Consider the following 19,884-nt stretch of genomic DNA (forward strand, 5'->3'; position numbering starts at 1 on the left):
GTTTTCTCTATATCTCCAGTCCTAAAGAAAGTGAAAAAGACAAAAGACTGATGCAGGGAAAATGGACACAATATCTTCCTAATCTGGAATATGTCTCACTCTCAACACAATACCTGCATTACAGAGGAAAATCTGTGTGTTCTTTTCTCCCAAATTCAAGGAAGTGCATCTATCCACAGATATTAATGTAGTACTCTTTCAGCTATCTAGTTGCTAGCACAGAATATAGCTTCCTCATCAGGCATAACAGTAATACCTCTTCACTCTTAATGGAATTTGAGAATAAAAGTGATTCAGAGCAATTTGGAATATTCAAGAAGAATTGGTGCTGCTCCATGTGGTATAAAAGACATGAAAAAGAGACAGACATGAATTAGATCATAGAAGTGAAAAACATCACTGAGTGGCATGAATAGCACATGCTAAATACAACAATTTATAAACCACTTTCAGATTACACACTACAGAAAATCTAAGTATCTTATATCATCTCTGCCTCCTAGAATCTGGAATCCCTGAAAAATCACTCCTTTTTGTAGCACAAATCTGATGATGAGGATGTCAAATCAAGAACACAGAATTTGACTGGCACTTCAGGGCTGCTGGATGAGTCCAAAGATGAACAGGAGAAAGCTCTGAAGTCAAATCTTGGATAGTGATGAGAAGCTGGATACTTCAAAGCTCACACAGCTGTAGAAAGGATGTTTACAAATTAAGGCTCACTGAGGTCAAGGACACCTGCTAGTAAAAAAATGCTTAATTTTTGTTATTAGCCAAAGATGAAGAATCTAGTGAAGCCTCCCTACTGTGCCTATAAAGTCACACGATGTTCTTCATTCTGATCATTCGTGCAAAGTTAACTTCGTTCTTTTCTGTTTCCTGTTGTCCCATGACAGATCATAAAAAATTGCTAATAATTATTTAAATAGCATCCATTTTTCTAAGGGTGATAAAAATTTTGTTTACCCTCTGCAACTGCTAAGGTGTTTTAGTTGGATTTGGATAAATGCTAATTTGCAACATTCCTGCCTGGAAAATTGCTTATTGCGTTTTTCCCTCCAAGTCACAAACTACTCCTAGTGCTTTTATGTGGTTTTGCCATTCAGAATTGTCATTTCGGAAATGCAGCACTTGAAGACTTTTACCTAACTTATGTAAATAATAAACCATAGCCAAATCCTGGAGTACTTTGCTTCTCATTGATGTAATTAAACTCTAATTCAACAGGATGAGATTCCTCAGTTTCTAAGCTCAAAAAGATAAAAAATGATGAACCAGTTATGACGGGATAAGAAGAATATGAACTTACTATGCTATGTGCTTAGTCTCACCTCCTGAGTACCTTTCCTAATTTATTTATTTCAGATCCCATAGGTATGAATGTACTAACATGTATCCCGTAGAGAAACACCAGATAGTTCTGGTTATTTAAAACAGCTGAGACACTTCACCCTGCTGAGTTTTTCCAGGTTTTGACTTGATTCCCAAAAGTAGAGTCCTCTTCAAGTGTCCTGCTCTGGGTTGGGATAGAATTAATTTTTTTCATAGTAGCCGGTATGGAGCTGTGGTTTGGATTTTTCCTGTAAACAGTTTTGATAATTCAAGGATTTCTTAGTCATTGCTGAGCAGTGCTGACACAGATTCAAAGCCTTTCCTCACACCATCCCACCAGTGAAGAGTTTGGGGATGCACAAGGATTTGGGAGGGGACACACCCTTGACAGCTGACCTTAACTGATTCAAGGAATATCCCACACCATATGGCATCATCCTCAGCACATAAAGCTGGGGAAAGAGGAAAGGAAGTGGAGGGCATTCAGAGTCATGCTGTTTGTCTTAAGTCACCATTAAACATGATTAAACATGTTTTACTGGAGATGAAAACCTGCATGCAGTGGGAAAGGATTAATGAATTCTTTGCTTTGCTTTGCTTTGCTTGCATGCATGAATTTTGCTCTCCCTATTTAAGTCTTCACAGGAATCTTCTCCAATTTTGCAGCATCAATATTCAAATACAGACATCAGAAATGGAGGCCACCTTCACTGCTGCCCACCGAAAGACTGGACACTTTCATGTGTTATGAGTTGAGTATGAAAAATGGCACCACCTAGAATTACTAGACATCTTTGAAAACATTGACCCTAATGACTGATTATTTTTCAGCATACTCCAGTTCACATTACTAAATGTCTCATCTGAAGTTATTAGTCATAGCAGTTGCAGTGGAAGAAGAATCTTCATGTTCTGCCTTAAACACTTGATAGCAAGAAATTATAAGAGTTTTGAAAGTTGACATATACTGGAGTCTTAAAAAAAGGAATAAGAAAGAGAAACTCCCCTCCCTTTCCTGTTTCAGTTTACTTTAACTAGAGACCATAGTGCAAATAAACTAAATAAGCAGCAAAAACAAATAGTCTTTCCCACATCACCTAAACAACTGTTGTATTCTCAGGGTTTGCAAAAAAAGGAATATATGCAATTAAGTCAGCTAACACAGCTGTAGAGACACAGTTTTTGAACATGTGAGCTGTTTGTTCTTTATGAAAGCTGGAAAGGCTGTGTTTATTCCCTCCTACCCTCAGCATTTGCAAGGGATTGTGAATTCTTCCCTGTGTTAATAACTCTCAACTGTTGTGATGATTTCTCTGCTTAAATGTAAGTGACTGAACAGTTCCCAAATGTGAAATCTGAAATGGAAAATTTAGGGGGGATTCTGGAATGCAAAGAGTATCTTCAGGAGGGGGAGGAGATGGGAGTCTGCCCTTTGGGACAAAAGGCCTGATTATAAATCAGTGCATTATTTAAAAAGTGGGTGATTTTATTTGAGCCACATAAGGAATGCAGTGACCATCCCAAGAAAGGACTGCTACCATGACAGTCAGCCTACTGTTCAGTATATCCATAATATTAAAACTCAAGTTGCGAAGTACTCACTGGGAAAAGTGAGGCACCAGCCACAAAAAGCCCTGCAGACTGTCTTTATCCAACCTGAGTTACTTCAGCTGTGGCTCCTGGATGAGCCACCAGTTCCTGTGGCCCCAGGAGCACCCTAAGCCCCTGGGAAGCCTGGAGGGAGTCGGGCACCATTCCCTCTCCTGGCTGTAGAACACCAGCACACACCAGCACCCTAAAGCACCCCACAGAGCAGACATGCTGAACACATCCCACAACAGTTATGCTGTTACAAATCTTCCCAAGGTTCTTCAAGGGTATTGACATTGAAAAGTTTTATTGTCCAGTTGCAGAGCTAAAGAAGGGTTTTTTCAGGGTGAATGAGATTTGGAGACCAGAGTTCAGTTTGGATATGTTGTGACTCTTTCCAGCTTTCTGAATCACAAAGGATGGTGAATCTGAATCTGAATCACCAGCTGATTGTCAAGTAGTTAAACGGTGTCATTTGTCATCAGTGAACAATCACATCAGTGACCATGATTTCTAACATCATGTCTGTGCTCACTGCACAGCTGCATGCTAGATGAAAACATGTGGCATTTTCTACCACATTATACATCTGGAAATTCAAAGCTAACCTGCATTTGGAGTCTGAACTGAAAAATAAACAAAATCAACTGTGCTTTCAAGTAACCTTGGAAAGAGTTATGTCTTGAGAGCAGCTGTGCTTTACTCCCAGTGCTTTCTGATATGATACAGTGAGTTACATCCGACTTACAAGGAAGTTAGTCCTCTGTTACATCAATCATGGTAATCTCCTGCACTGAATGCTTGTTATTTGTGGTGATTCACAGAGTTACCAACCTGAGAAATTCCACCACCTCAGTATCAAATGCAACTGATGGCTGCATCCTGCAAATGCTTGCAGGGCAATTGGTGGGTCACAGCACTCTGAGCTCAGCACAGGGGCTACCTTCACTGGGGGCTACCTGCAAATCTGTGCTGCAGCCCCTCTGCCACAGACATATCCTACATCCCACCCCCCTTATGTGCCGGCACTGTGCTAATTGTATCTTACTGACAATATTTTCCCGAAATAGTGTTGAAACTCTGTCATCTTACAATTGCTTTTATGTGCCTTATGCTATTTAGGGCCTGCTGTAGGGCTGGTAAATTCAGTGAAGAGGCAGCACTTAGAAGAGAGGGGAAAGAAGGGAGGAAGGGAGGGAGGGAGGAAGGGAGGGAGGGAGGGAGGGAGGGAGGGAGGGAAGGAAGGAAGGAAGGAAGGAAGGAAGGAAGGAAGGAAGGAAGGAAGGAAGGAAGGAAGGAAGGAAGGAAGGAAGGAAGGAAGGAAGGAAGGAAGGAAGGAAGGAAGGAAGGAAGGAAGGAAGGAAGGAAGGAAGGAAGGAAGGAAGGAAGGAAGGAAGGAAGGAAGGAAGGAAGGAAGGAAGGAAGGAAGGAAGGAAGGAAGGAAGGAAGGAAGGAAGGAAGGAAGGAAGGAAGGAAGGAAGGAAGGAAGGAAGGAAGGAAGGAAGGAAGGAAGGAAGGAAGGAAGGAAGGAAGGAAGGAAGGAAGGAAGGAAGGAAGGAAGGAAGGAAGGAAGGAAGGAAGGAAGGAAGGAAGGAAGGAAGGAAGGAAGGTTCGTTCCAAAACTGTGGTTTTTTTACTTAGTATTTAACACTACAAAAGCAACCAGCTCCTTTCAAATGTAGAATTTGTTCTTAGAAGCCTAACTTGTGCTTTCTAATATGCTCAGGAAGCAAAGTCTACTTCAAGAAGAGAGCTGAGATCCAAAGTATGAAGGGATTTTCTCAGAGGGGAAAATACTAACTGATTGAAGAAATTACTGCAACCATTTTTACATTTTTGCCCTTTGGGATTTTTCAAGCAGTGATTTAAAGCCTCTGTTAAGGAACTCACACCAAGCATCAGGGCCTGGAGACCTCACAGAAAGGGACACCCATGCATTACCTCTTCACCATTTATCACTCACTGAGTAGGCTGTAGAGGTTACCTCAGTTTACTGGGATCTCAGGAAGGGATCTCCAGCACACTTGTTCTCTACCCCAGGACTGTGTTTATGTAGTAATTATAGCCATGACAGCTAATTGTGTTTCTCTAATCAATCACACTGGAAGTTTTGTTTGTTTTCCTGTGCTAGGGAACAGGAAGGTTTTACCCTTCTCTAAACAGTGAGAAAGAAATGCATATTTTTCAGACACGAGTTGAAAATTGTTATTGAAAAAGGGTTCAATTAGCAAAAATCCTACTTACTATAAGTGAGAGTCTGTATGTGATGACACTGAGTTCTAGCTGCAATTTAGGGTAGATTAAAAAAACACTTTGCAACAAGAGTGGGTTCACCTTCAGTTGATACATGGAGGGGTAAAATGCCACAAAGTCACTCCACAAGCCAGAAATAATTCTTGGGTCTCTTGTGCACTGTTCTCTAATTATTATTAGACCATACAAGCTCCAGCATCAGGCAAGAACTGTGCATCTGATTGCAGACAGCAGTATCCAGGCTGAGATGACACAATGGAAAGAAGAAATCCATTTGTTCAGAGAAACCGCAGCAAATACAGGATCCCCTGAGACAAGGGACCCTTCTCCTGTGCCTTGTCATGTTAATTAACCACTCTGATTGCTGACTAAACAAAAGCTGTCATAAGGCTGAGGTTTGCTCTGCATGCACATCTCATGAGTTACTCACTGCTCTGGGTTACTGGTCCATGGCACAAGGCAAATGCTCCAGCTTCACTCAGGGCAGTCACACTGCCCTTCTCCTGCAAATACAAGCACAGGCTTGACATACTTGTATGTCAGGTTTTTCTGTTGTTACAGTTTATACTCGTTTTTCTTATATTTGTCAGTGCCAGAATTTCTTACTACAAGAAATTAACATTTTGAAAACTGTTCCTTTCTACCTTTATGACTAAGTAAGAAATAAAAAGACACAGTACATCCCTAAACAATTCGTGTAACTATTCTGTGTACAACAGACTTGCTCTGAATTTGATAAATCTGTCAGGAATTATCCTCATAGAGTCCAACCTACCTCAGAGCAGGAGAACGGACTAAACAACCTGTTTTCCACTTTTCTGTGTAAACAGATTTGTGAACAAACAGCAAAGGAAGTGTACCTTATATAGGGCAAATTTAGGCCCAATGACAACGATGCCATCTGACCTTTCACAGGGCACATAAAAATAATTTATGCTCCCATTTGCCAGGATGCCATGGACCACAGCCCAAAATCATCATCGGGCACAAGACAACCTATCAAATTCCTTCCCACTTTACTGTAGGCATTTCAAATAAAGCTGTGTATATAGATGATCCAAAAGTTTATCATTAAGAAATCTACACTCTACATATGCCCCACTAGAGGAGGAGTGAGTTTGTAGCCAGCATGCTGCCTACTGCCACTTCAGGGTTCACCTCACCTCTCATAAGTAAAGGGGGAAAGCTCTGCAGCCTGTGGGAAAGCTGCACACATGGTGTAAGAGAAGTTCCGGGTGGTCACTGGATTTATGAGCAGGCAGGTCTCTGACAAATAAACAGCCAAACACTGTTGACTCATGTTCCCAGCCTCACACTTCTTTTGGAGGTGAGGAATTCTTTTAATAAATCCACTTATTTAACTTCTCTGCTTAAAAAGAAAGAAGTTGAAAGGTCACACAACCATCTCTGCTTCCTTCTAATCCTGGAGAGCAGATTTTTCCTGGATATATAAACACCAGGTAATGTTCTATTGGTGACTCTAACAACTGGGCTGTAATTGAGTTGTAAATTGCCAATGTGGAGAAACAGAAAAATTAGAAAATCTGATAAATTATAATAATACATAATACTGAATGGGTTGTTTCCTAAATGGTCCACGAGGGGGAAACATCTGATAAGGACCCCATGACCTCTGAATGATACCAGGCTCACCTGTTATTTGAATTACTGGGCCACCAGGTCGCTGGATATTTCTGATGCAAAATCAGAGGCAAAAAATAGGATTTGATATGTTATAAACAAGTAATGTTACATGTTCACCTTGCTCCTGGCAGGACATGATTCTTGTCCCAGGCAAAGAGATTGCTAACTGCCAGTCACTTACTTAATCCCTCTTAAACTATAAATTTAAAGATTTAAATTATACCTTAGATTTATGCTCACTTTTTTCCTTTAAGGCATTTTTGATACTATATTTTGGGGAAGGCTGGATATCAAGTTCTATCCTTTCTGTGCTGGGAACTAGTCAAAGACTTCTTTACTAGAATTCATCATAATTACTTGAATTTAAAACGTATCTTTAAAAAATACATTGCTTTTTGGTGTGTTATACACCTCTCTTTCAGTGTAGCAAATGTTGGCTTCACAGGATATTGAACATCAAAATACCCCAAAACGTGATAAGGAAGACACATTGCTAAAGGGTTTGGATTGTCTATGGTCCAGTGATTAAAAACATAAATTCAGTACTGCACTGGTCATGATTCCTTCACTCTTGCCAAAATCCCTATTTAATGTGAATTTTTCTCTGCGTGTTCTGTAAATCCACCACTGAGATGCAAATAGAAAAATTGCAGACAAAAGGGACTAAAACAAAATCCAAGAACTCAGCTATGCTCAGATCCAAACTGTTGCTTCAAACGATAACACAAAAAAAACAAGTTACTTGAAGTGTGCACAGTTTAAACCTTTTTTTCCTAATATTAACACTGATCCCCTGTAGGCAGATGAGCAGCAGATTCTTGGATAACAAAGGAGTTATAAATCAACAGCAAGTCAGAGATGTTAAGGTTGTATCTTCCCTAGGAAAAAAGATATATTTTTAACTTGAATTAGTTACCACAGTGTTTAGCCCTAATGAAGACAAAGTAGTTGATGGCTTTCATAGAGGTTCATGGGTCAAAGTAAACCCTGTGGGTGCCTTCGCCTTAAATCAGATCTTCCAACATCTATCTAACCTTTCTCCTGGAGGATTTTACCTCATCTTAACATGCTACGTTCTCTGTCTTGATTAAAAAATGAAAATGAAATTTTAAGGATAAGAATAACAGGACGTGTGTTAAGAATTCAAAAGAAACTTAGAGTGATGTGCCATGTCAGTCCTAACTTGATCTAATCAGGCTTCAGCAGCAACTGAAGACTTCAGATGGAAATAAAGTCTGGTCTATGAGTGGTTGTAACCTGGTGTAAAGACTGACCAGCACCTTACCCTAGGATAATCACTAGATATTCATTGAACTTTGAGTTGGTTTCTCATTAAGCACAAAAAAGTCACACAGATCCACAGTAAGTCTGGAAATTAGCTTTTTGCTTTCATGGCACTCCAGAGTTAGTAAGATAAGATGAAGATTCAGTAATTTAATCAGCCAGAATTCAGAGGAATTACAGTATTGACTCTGGAGTCTCCATCAGCTCTCGGCTGGTTGCATCTCCAGAGCTTCTCAGACTTCACATTTGCTGACGGAAAATTAATTTCTAATGTTTCCCAGAAAAGAAAATTATACACCATCCATGGAGGACCTATTTCTGTTGTAAAGAGTAGAGACACAAAGGCCTGTACAGAGGGGCCACTACAAATTTAATTTCCCTTTCACTGTTTACATGCAATGTACTCATTACCTGTAAATGTCACTCTGCTCCAGTTGTCACCTTGCTCTTGTGCAGAGTGAGGAATGGCATTGCTGGACTTCTAACTTGGATGTGTTGAACCTCTGGACAAGCACACACCTTCTCTTTCCTTTTAGGACAGTATTGGGTCACAAGTGCAGTACTGGGTCACAAAGGCAAAGGTGAATTTTGCAACCTGAGATCTGCCAAACCCAAGGAGATTCAGACGAAGATTGATAATCCGCAGACAAATGTTACTGTTTGCTCAGAGGGTTGAGGTTCTGACCACACTGGAAACACAGAGTGGGTAAGAAAAACAAAGATATTAACTTTTCTGGATAAGATCTAGTTCACTGAACTACACTGAGAACTTCTCCTTCTTATTCTGAGAGAGACAATCTCTCCTTTTCTTCTTTATCTTGCATTATCTCTTTCATTTGCAGGCTTATCATGAGCACATAATGCTCTTCATAATGTTTTTTGTGGCAATACCACAGTTTACATTTTCTCTTCCAAACTGTGGAAATACTCATTCTTCACAATGAGTATTTTGGAGCTTCCTGTGCTCTGCCACCACTTCAGGAATGATCAATGCCTTCCCACAGGTAAATGTGACAGTATCTGTAAGAAACTTTAATGCAGTGGCACTACATAATAAGAACAACACTGTAGTAAAGCATCTTACAGCATTTATCAAGCAGTAAGTATAAATACTGATTACCATTTGTAGAGTTCATATGCTTCATTCATCAGTTAGCTTATTGATCATATACCTTCAGAGCTGGATAATATCCAATTCTTTGTCTAATCAAAATCTCTTCCTATCATGTCATCGTTGACTCTCAAGCATTATATTAGCTTAGACACCATATGGGAAAAAATGTAATGATCCATAACTGAATGATTAAGTTTAACCCATAAACACTGATGTTAATGACTACCACGTTTCCATGTTCCTCTTTGAAGTACAATGACTAAAACTTTGTTTTCCCCTTAAAAAAATCAAACAGCACTCTTAATTTCCTGGAATAACATGGAATAAATTCCTATTCCATCCATTACAATTTGAGCATTTTAGCTTCCTTTAGTTACAAGTTCTGTTTCTTGGAAATTGTGATGTTCATATGACTCTGCGTAATAAGGAGGAATTAATTTTCCTCTTCATTGGCTGGTTTGAGTCTTTGTAATTCCAGAGAGGCCATCTGAGTCCTTTATATCCTCTCTCTAAAATTGTGCAATATAATTGCTGGTACTAAATGCTCTGATACTCTTTAAAATGCTTGTGGCTACTTTGTCATGGGTTGTGTATGTAATAATGCAGAGTAATCCTCTTTTCTAGATGCACGCACAGAGAGAATGAGACCTTTATAAATTAGTAATGAATACAAAGTAGTTCAAAGAAAATAGCAATATAAGAGAACAGTATTCTAGATATTTCTGAATTAAAATATTACACACCTAGGAAAAGTTATAATTAGATGTAGAAGTGTTAAAAATAGAATTGAAATTAAACCTGGCTGACCACACATCTCAGTGAGATCTCTCTGAAGCCTTATTTAAATGAGTTAAAGAGACAGTTTCAAAGGACGTACAAATGCAACTAGTTTAGTGCCTTATGGATCTGGGTCTTTTGTCAACTCTTGGCTTCTCACATTTCCGGTACATGATGCTCAAAAAAAGGCTCTGTATGTGTGAAGGAGTCCAGCATGTGTAAGCTATTAGAACTATGACACAATTTTTGTCTCCTGTTTGCAGTGCATAATTCCTGCGAAGGAAATTAGGACATACTCCCAGGACTTCCAGTGGGGGTGTCAACAGCCATGGACCCATTCCTGAATGTGAGCATGGAGGACTTCTTTCTGACTTGGTCCTTACACATGCTCCACATGGTGATTTCCATTTCAGCCAAGGTACATGGCACTCATGCAACCAAAGTCATCTCCAGATGTCCACCAGCAGGTTGGCAAACAGGTGAGCCCACAGCTTAGAAATGCCATGTGTTGTTTCACAGGCATTTTGTGGAAAATCACTGTCTCCAGAACAACCCACGCAGGAGTAACAGAGGCTCTAGAGCAAAGGCAGACCCTGGTGAAACTATTAAGTCTGGTTTCCTTGTGCTGCATTCATTCCAAGTTCGTACTTTTTTTTTTTTTTTTTTACTTTTATTTCAGACAGACTGCATTGATCTTTCACAACAGAATGAAAAATCAGCTTTTCCTGACTGGCCAAAGTAGATTGGGAGCAAATGCTTTTCACTGAGATAAGTATTTCATTATACTGCCTCTGTGGCATAGACTTTCTCTACTTCATTGGTTTAGTAAACTTTTTCTTCTACAGAAAGAAAACATTAATCATTACAGTTTGTCCTAAGATGATCTTCTATTTGAAGTTATTTACCTGCCAGGCAAAAGAAAACTCTCCTAATTAAACAAAGTTATTGAGAAGGCTTAATGGTCTTTTTCAGAATCATTGAAGAACTGGAAGTAATTATGTGCTGTATTACCTTCTTCTGCTCTGCCACATGGAGAGTTCATAAGGTATCCAATACATGTAGGTCTCATTCTAATGATCCTCTGCTAAGCTGTGAACTTATGTTGCTTCTTCATTTCTCAGGAGAGAAGTTATTCCAAAACATCTGGAAAGTCTCAGTGCTGTCCACCTGTGACTCCTGACTGTCCCATGTCAGCTGTGCTCAGAAAACAGAATAGAGAGCAAGAGATCTGCTCTGAATATCTACCATACGGGGTTCATTTGAAAAATGCCTCATAAGTTGATCAAAAGCTGAAAAACATTAAGAGCAATTTGTTCTTTTGAACAGAAATAAGCTTATGAGCATTTTTGCATTTATGGTTTCCAATAGGCAGAAAATAGAGTCCTGCAGTGAGTTCCTCTCCTAATGCATTTTGTTTATACACAGGGACTCAGTGAGACAATAGAGCAAGATCTGGTTGGTGGCCAAGCACTGTAACATGAACTGATGGAAAAGAGAGATTGGGCCTGATGTATACCAGTATTCACAAAAGCAAGTGCCCTGTTGGCAGCACAGCAGAAAGGGATGCTGTGTGTGTATTTGCAATTTAACTATGGGAATGGGTGAAGACAGGCAGACATGAGCTACCCTGCCCGTGATCAAAGTTGGTCAGATGGAAACCAAACCCAGCCCAGAAGCTTTAGAACTTCTATATGACTTCCCGTGGAGTTTGCTCTCTGGGCAGTCTATCCTGCCTCTCGGGCTTGCTACCTCACATGCAGCTCCAGCTACACAACTCTCACATGAGTGCAGGAGCTCAGGTCTGCCTTCAGACACATCCACTGCCTGCAAGTAACAGAGAGAAAATGAGAAGATGTGATTGTATATCCATATATATATATATGTCTCTAATACATGTGAAAGTCAAGGAATATAACATATGTTGTTAACATATATCTGTAAGAGACTGCTGAGGTCAGACACTTGCATTGCAAGCATCAGAATCACCACTGTAAAAATATACATCTTCCTCTTTTTAACTCATTTCCTGAGCTGAAAGCTCTTCCAGAGTCTATCTGCTCAAACTGTAAGAACTTCTTTCCATTCCATATTTTAGTAGATGCATGGGCAATTTATATCATATTGCTTGTATAGAACATTTTCTTTCTTGTGGGTTTGCATTCAGTTAATTAGGTTTGTGAATTTCTTCTGATACCTAGTTCAAGGATGGGAAACCTTCCTGCCCTATTGCAAATAAAATTAATAAAATAAATAAAAACTAAATAAAAACTAAAAGTTAGAGCCTACTTTAAAGTGTTAACAGATTTATCCAAAATTCAGATAAAAGAGTTTGGAGAGGGTGAAGAAACCAAGGGCAGTGTCAGGCAGTGGGAGAGCCACCAGCAGTCAGCTCATAGCTGAATTTTTGTAATGACCATATGTGAAAAAGAATTAGAAACACAGTAAATAATCGGCTATGTCATTATTTGGAAATACCCCACCAGGGGAAACCAAAACAAAGCAAAATCAAACACAAAAAAATAGAGAACATCTGTATTTGAAAATAAAATTATCTGGACCTGCTGACTGAGTGTATACCCTGGCTTTGCCATACACAAAAATGACTTCTCAGGAAAAGAGATTGTATACAATGAGACATGGCACAGAAGCTTGGAAGTAAAAATCTGGAGGGAAGAAGAGGGAGTCAGTAAACTGCCTATGATAGTATGTGGCCAAAGAAGACAGGACTGTGACAAAGGGACTTTGCAGAGCTTTAAACACTCAGAAGTTTCTGTTGTTTCTGGTTTCCCTCCTCACAGCTTGCCAGTCTCGAGCTGGGGATACAAGAATCCAGTGAGGAAAACATAATGTTCTAAATCAATAGCAATGCTTTTGGTCATGTATATGTTTCTTAGGAAGTCTCACTACAAACATAGTCAAGGTTCAACCCTTATGAAGCTGACACAAGCCAGTCCTTTCATGAAATGTCTGCAAAACTTATTATTCCTTTTGTCTGGCTCTGAGTTTGTCTCTCAGTAATTGGAGTTTGTTTTAAAACAAAATTTATTTATCTAAATTACTGGTGCGACTATAGTCTGGCCTTCCCATTATTTCTACACCCTCTGGAGCAATTAGTGGTGAAATTTCTGCCTCCTTTATAAATCAATAAATTATTTAGACAAGATATCACTTTGAACTGCCAGCATGTGACAATCAGAAGCATAATAGACAGCACACAAGAAAACAGAATACTCCTTTACCTGCATGCCTTTCTAACAAGCAAGAATAAAATCATATTTCTATCAGATGCAATAGTCTGAGTAAAAGTCATGTTTTCTTTAACTAGCTGAAGAGGCACAGTGTGCATTGCCCTGTAACACGCTTCTGAACACAAGAGGAGAACTTGCCTTCCACCAGGGATTCCAGTGCTTTGGACGGAGTAGCTTGAGTATGACTAAAAGGGTTGCAAAATCTTTAAACAGAATCCCATAAAGCATATAATGTACCCTCTCCTTGCATCTACTACAGCAATTAATGCCAATAAGTATAAATTAATTGTAAACATCTGTGTTGAGAGCAGTAAAGCTGCATTTGCTCTCCCATAGTTTCAGAGGAGAAAGCTGCACTTCAGCTTCAAACACCCTGAGAGAGCAGACCGGAATAACACTTGAATCAAGAAACAAAACAAGATTTTTCACTACTGCTTTTTATTATGACTCCATCTTAGCAGACCTTTAGCAAGTATTGAAAAAGGCTTTATATCTTCATCTGAGTTGTCTCTGGCCTCACTGAAATGATAGGTCAGGTCAAAAAATTGTCTTTATCAGTGACCCAGGGATTAGTGATTGGAAATCACTGTCTGGAAGACCATACAGTTACCAAAGATCACTAACCTGGGGGGCAGTGATCTATTTCTCATTTTCCCCAATGGCAAATTTCATAAGTGTGGTGTTGATTGATGTGACCACCTGAGCAGTCTCACCTCTCGAATCTGTGTTTTTCTCTAGGGATGCTTCAAAGAGCTCAAAGCTGCCAGCTTTTCACACACTGTGACTGCTCTCTGCTTAGGGTGATGGCAGAACAGTACAAAAAAGAAGGATCTGGCTTGGAAGAAGAAGAGAGGTTTTCCTTAAATCTATGATTTGTAAGGTATGTCCCATTCTGCTTGGAAAAGCTCCAAAAAGTGTCCAGTTAGGAGAAGGTACTTAAGTGGTTTGTGACTGTCATTTCCAAAATTAATCCACACTGGGAAAGGAGACAACAGGCAGTGTGAACTGCAGATGCACCACAGGAGTTTCAGCTTCTGTTTGCTTCACAGAACCATGCCAGCATCCAGCACTTCCAGTTGCATCCTCCTCAGTTTCTAAAGAACAGTGTAGTCACCCTGTTAAATTAACCTTTTTTTTTTTTTTCCATGGCAGGCAAAAGCAACTCCACCAAATCTTTCCTCATGTTCATAAAATTGCATCAGAATTACATTGTGGGCAACATATCTGATTGTTTGCAACTACACTTCTAAAACACCTCTACAGAGGAGGCATGCAAAGGACAGATCTCAGTCAATTTTGAACTGTTTGAGTGTTTTAGGATACAATGGTGCAAACAGTATTAAGACTTTGATTTTTCTCTGTACTAGTATTTGCCTGGTTTAAGCACCACAGGAATTATAATCAATGAAATAGTTGTCTTTTTCCAGTGAGATGCTGTAATACCAATTCTAAGACACCTACAACATCCCTACCTAATGGCAGTGCAGGTTTCCAGACACTGTGATTCCCAGCAGTAACCATGCCTTCACTACCAGCCATGAGCTTCTCTTGTGCCCTTCCACATCTAAGCCCTGGGAACTGTCTGCTTTTATGTTTCATTTGCTTGATTATTGCAGCTGCTAAAACAGATGGAAAAATGTAATTGGCAATAAAGTTTTAGTATGAAACCAGAAAACTGTGTTTATCCTAACTGTAGACCAGAAATACTAAATTCTAGTTTAAAAGTTTATTTGTCTTCCCTTCATTACCTCTTTTTGGTGCTTTCTTCCAAAGAATTGTATTCAATATTTTTTAAGTTCTTTATAAAAAAACTACACCAAAAAAAGGGACATGTATTTTTGATCTGGGATTGCTTGACATTACAAACAGGCACTTCCTGTATGCTTGTCACATTCCCCGGAATACTCATTTCACTCTTATCTTAGTCAAAGATTATAAGCATGCTTTTTGTTTGGTTTTGTACTAACCTGAACCCAAATGTCACAAGTACCATAGTAAAAGAAAAAAATATATGTCATAGCATATGCTGACTGACATTGTGAACTTCCTCATTTATTACAAGCTCATTTCTTCCAATATATAATAATAATAATAACAAAAAGCTAAGTGCATTATATTCTTGGCCTTCTTGTAAATCTAGTTAGGGCTGGCCATTTATCAACCAGTACTGTGAAAACTTCCTGTATTATTGTTGCACCTGAAGTTTCATGGGATGTCACTTTCCTTTTTCTCTACAGCTCCCTGACCCACACAACTGGCCATGCACCAAATCTGGCCATTCTGCCAGGAACTTTGAACATGACTGAAAGCCTGTTAGGAGCTAAACTAACAAAATTATCTGGATGATGTTTACAATCGAAGCCAGATGGGACAGACCAGTCCATGGAGTAAGACTGCTTCATGAGCCCTTGGTCCTACAAAAGTCTGCTAGGAATATGTGGAAAATACATCTCTTTGGAGGGCTGAGGCAGGCACAGAACACCACAATGCCTCGTGCTGGTTTGTGTGTGTGCCAGTCAGGATGAGCTTTACCGTGTTAGTCTGCTGGGAGCTGACCTTGGCAGGGTGATGTGGAGGATCAAACATAAAGAAATCTGGTGATGGGCACAAAATAAAGCTTGTCCCCACAATGCTGTTTCATCTACTGCACATGTGAAGAAGCTTTTACAGCTGAGCTCTTTTGATGGAAAGGGCAAGCAGAGATTATCTAGTGTGGCTTTCTCAGTCTGTGTGGCTGGCCTCCCAGGGAAAAGCTCTGATCTTTTCCTAGTACAGCACGTGTGTGTAACTCTGGGGCAAATAAGAAATGGAATGTGTGTCATTTATTTGTTTAGTTCTTTGCAGACCCCCAGCACCCTGTGCTGGCTACTCAGTGCTGAATGCTTATTATTCAAAGGATGGCTCCTTGCTAGGGCTAATCCCAGCCCTGAAGAAGTTGATGGGAATCTTCCCCTTGGTTTGAGGATGCTTTGGATAGAGACACAATCTTCCACACTTCGTGTTCCCATTGAACTCAGCAGGGTGTCTGGATGTGCAAGGAAGGAGCTGCTGGTCCTTCAGTTACTCAGTGTCAATATTAACCAACAAAGTAAAGACAAGCAATGGGCTTTCCCACACTTAGTAATTAAACAGGCTTCCTCTGTTCTCTGCCACTTTCTACATTAAAGGATCGCCATTGTTTTGGTTTAGCATTAATGATCCTATCTGGGAAGCATGTTTAGAAGAGGGCACTATAATCCCATGTTACCAGCATGATGATAGAATGTATTTTTTAAATATGGCAATGGGAAGTCAGAGTTCAGTGAGCGGCTTTTACACTGCTTCTGGTCTGCTACAATAAACTAATTTAGTTCACCGTGTTCATGTGTTAAAATACTAGTTTAATCATACAGGATAACTCATCTTTTTCTGCCATCTAGTGACAAAAAATGCAGCTAAGCCAGTTTATAGACCTTCTAACGATGTAATTTTATTCAGTCACACTCAGACAATAATATATAGCTATCAGCATTGGTTTTTCTGGCAGTTCCAGAGCACTCTGTGTGATTTGAATGAGGGACAAGGTATAAACCTTGTGTTTTGTCCTTTCATGTATCACCATTTTGATAATTGCTTTTAGCCTCTCATCATGTACATACTGACTAGGTCAGTCTTTCAGTGCAGAAAAAACATCCCTAGTGTAGAAATCTACTTGCCATACATGTCTTCAAAGAAACTCGCCTGACACATCATCTGGGGAGACTCTGTCTCTCTGACAAGGAGCATTAAAATCTTCCTGCCACCACTGCAGGTTAGACACAAGCACACACAATACAATTATGCTGTGATGGTATTAAGGCAATCAGTGACCACCACGGACAAGCAAATAGTTGCCCTATTTAGCCCAAAGTCTGTATATTTCTCTTTCTTTCCTTCTACTGAAATTGAAAGCATGCTTCACTGATGTCAGTAAAACCATTAATGTACCTAAAATTTAATCATATGTTTAAAATGCTTTGGTCGAGCGAGCCATTCACCTCCTATTCCATGACAACTTTTTTGTGAAGCTATGATATGAATTGAGAATTTTCCTAATCTTTGCCTAACCATTGCCTTATGCAAATATAAGAATGAATTTTCTGGATTCTTCTATTTAGGCACCAGTATAGCCACCAGAAACCCATTTCTTATATTTTAATACCATCTGAGTAACAAAAGTTGTTCTATAAGATTTAAATAGGTTGCCTGATTTTTTTCCCTAGACAAGAAGCCTCATTCAGCTCCTACTAAAACATTTTCTAAAAATCTGCAAATTTCAATACATATTGGATCAGACCCAAGATAAACCCATGAAGAAATGGTGGTGACATTCAGCCTCTGTACTACATAGACATAATCCTTGCCAGCTCGGGAAAGTAAATTACCTCTGCTTCTTTTTCCAGACAATGTCAAAATCATCAGATAAGGTGAGCCAGAATGACAACACACATTAACATATCACCTCTATCTTTATATTAAACATTGCAGCCTTATTAGCAACAGCTGGCTACCTCATTATACTCATCAGAGCAAGTTTACAGACTAGAATTAACAAATCAAAGCCATTATTTTTGCATTGTTTCCAGTGATTTATGGTATTATTTTCTTCTCTACAAATGGAGAAGTGCCGCAGCATCTCATTACCCCTGTGTAAGTCATGGGCATTAGTAATGACGACCACTGTGCACTTGGGAGTGTTGTCTTACAGGTATTTGATTGCTGAGGATGTGTATATATGATTCTCCTGAACTGTGACATCAATATGGTTATTGAACAGTAATATATCCCATCACAAAAAATTTATTGTAATTTTAATAATGTGGTTTCAAAGATTATCTCTGCCAAAACACTGCACTTGTAAATTCAAATAAAAATAAATGAGTTCACATAAAAATTATGTGATAATAACAAGTATTCGTGTCAAATGGCTATCAAAACTCTGTGAAAGCTAGCTTTTTAACTGGGGTCAATGGAAAGTAATGAGAAGCCTTATAAAATACTGAGGCACCAGGTGCATTTTATAACCATCTCATAGTAACAACAATAAGTCCATGACTGTGTCTTCTCTAAAAAAATGAATGATAGAACATTTTAATTTAACTTTGCATTTTCTTCGTTGTTTTTAAGTCTCTTCAGCTACATCACTTTGCATTTATGTGAGCAAAGAAAGTGATCTCTTATCTGTGAAATAAAAATTAAATAGAATAACCAAGCCCAGCATTGTTTTTTTGAGTTTCCATCAAGGCAGGGTCTTGCTGGAAAGAAGCCAGATGACTGTCCTGGTCCCCACATACTCCACTGACATAGGCACAGAGGGTTCTTTGAGAGATTGGTCTCTGAGATGTACAAGAACATACTGACCATAAGGGAAAAGAGATATTTTCAGACATCATCACGCACTCTTATTTTTTGAATAACCTTTTTTCTACTTTGAAATGTTTTCCCACAAACTCTCCTAATGTTTTATGAATAAATAGACCACACAGAGAAACCTTGGATGAAATCTCAAACACAAGCCCAGAAAATAAGAAACTGTAATCCTCAGTCAGTCATGTTTCATCAGTGATTGGTGTAATGCAGCCTCTGTGGCTTTGAACGCCATGGATCAAACCCTAAAAGGACAGGACAGAGCTATAGAAACATTACCAGTTCTTTTTTTGTCGGTTTGGGGAATTTCATTTGGTTTTGTTTGGTTGGGAGTGGAGGGGGAGGTTGTTGTTGTTTTAAGGGGGCTTTTCTGGGGGTTTTTTGGTTTGCTTTTTTATGGGTTTTTCCAGTTTGGTTTGTAATGTAGGGTAATATTTGTAACAGCACATCACTTTACATTTCCAGTAAACCATAAGACTGAAAAGCATTTCCTTCAACGACACTAATGAGTCTTAAGCATGTATGTGCATAGAAACCTTAAAAGCCTGATTTCTATATTTTCACAGTGAAAACCTTAGAGCAGTAGTATGGCATCTAACAATAATTCAAGAAAGAATAACCTCAAAACTAAGTCTACTAGCCTGTAGTAGTGGGATCCTTCTGACTATATCCTGATACCTGTGTATGAATAATAGGCCACCCTACTCTTCACTACTGTCAGTGCAGAGCCAGGCAGTGAAGTCAGTGGTGGGTTTGGAGCAATTCATCTTATCCTAAATTAGTTTCCAATATTTGATGGATGTGAATCAGAGCCTGAACTCTGTCAGCTCATCTAACTGAACCCACTGCAGATCTAGACATACAGGACTGCAATAACCACATTAAAGACTCCTAAACCTAAAGATATCTCTACCTTATTCCTGACTTCTGATGAATTCCGAAGATTTGTGGTATTCTTTTTCATTCTCAACTGACAAGATATAAGCAAGATGATGTGTTATACATATGCTAAAATGCCACTTCACTGCAGCCGTTTGTAAAGTTCACAGGGGTAGGAGTCTGAGCACCTCACAGAGAGGATATTCTGGTTAAAGGTGCTGTTTTAGAGATGCAACATAAAATAAAGGTGCTTATATGAAAAGGACTGAAACTTTAACCAGTTCCTAGAGCAGGTGTTTAAAATAGTTATGCCTTTTTATGTCTTCATTAAAAACCATACAATTTTATTTAGACTCTAGGTATATACAATGTCTATCT

Source organism: Sturnus vulgaris, chromosome 1, assembly GCF_052056855.1.
Source record: "Sturnus vulgaris isolate bStuVul1 chromosome 1, bStuVul1.hap1, whole genome shotgun sequence".
Classification (NCBI taxonomy): domain Eukaryota; kingdom Metazoa; phylum Chordata; class Aves; order Passeriformes; family Sturnidae; genus Sturnus; species Sturnus vulgaris.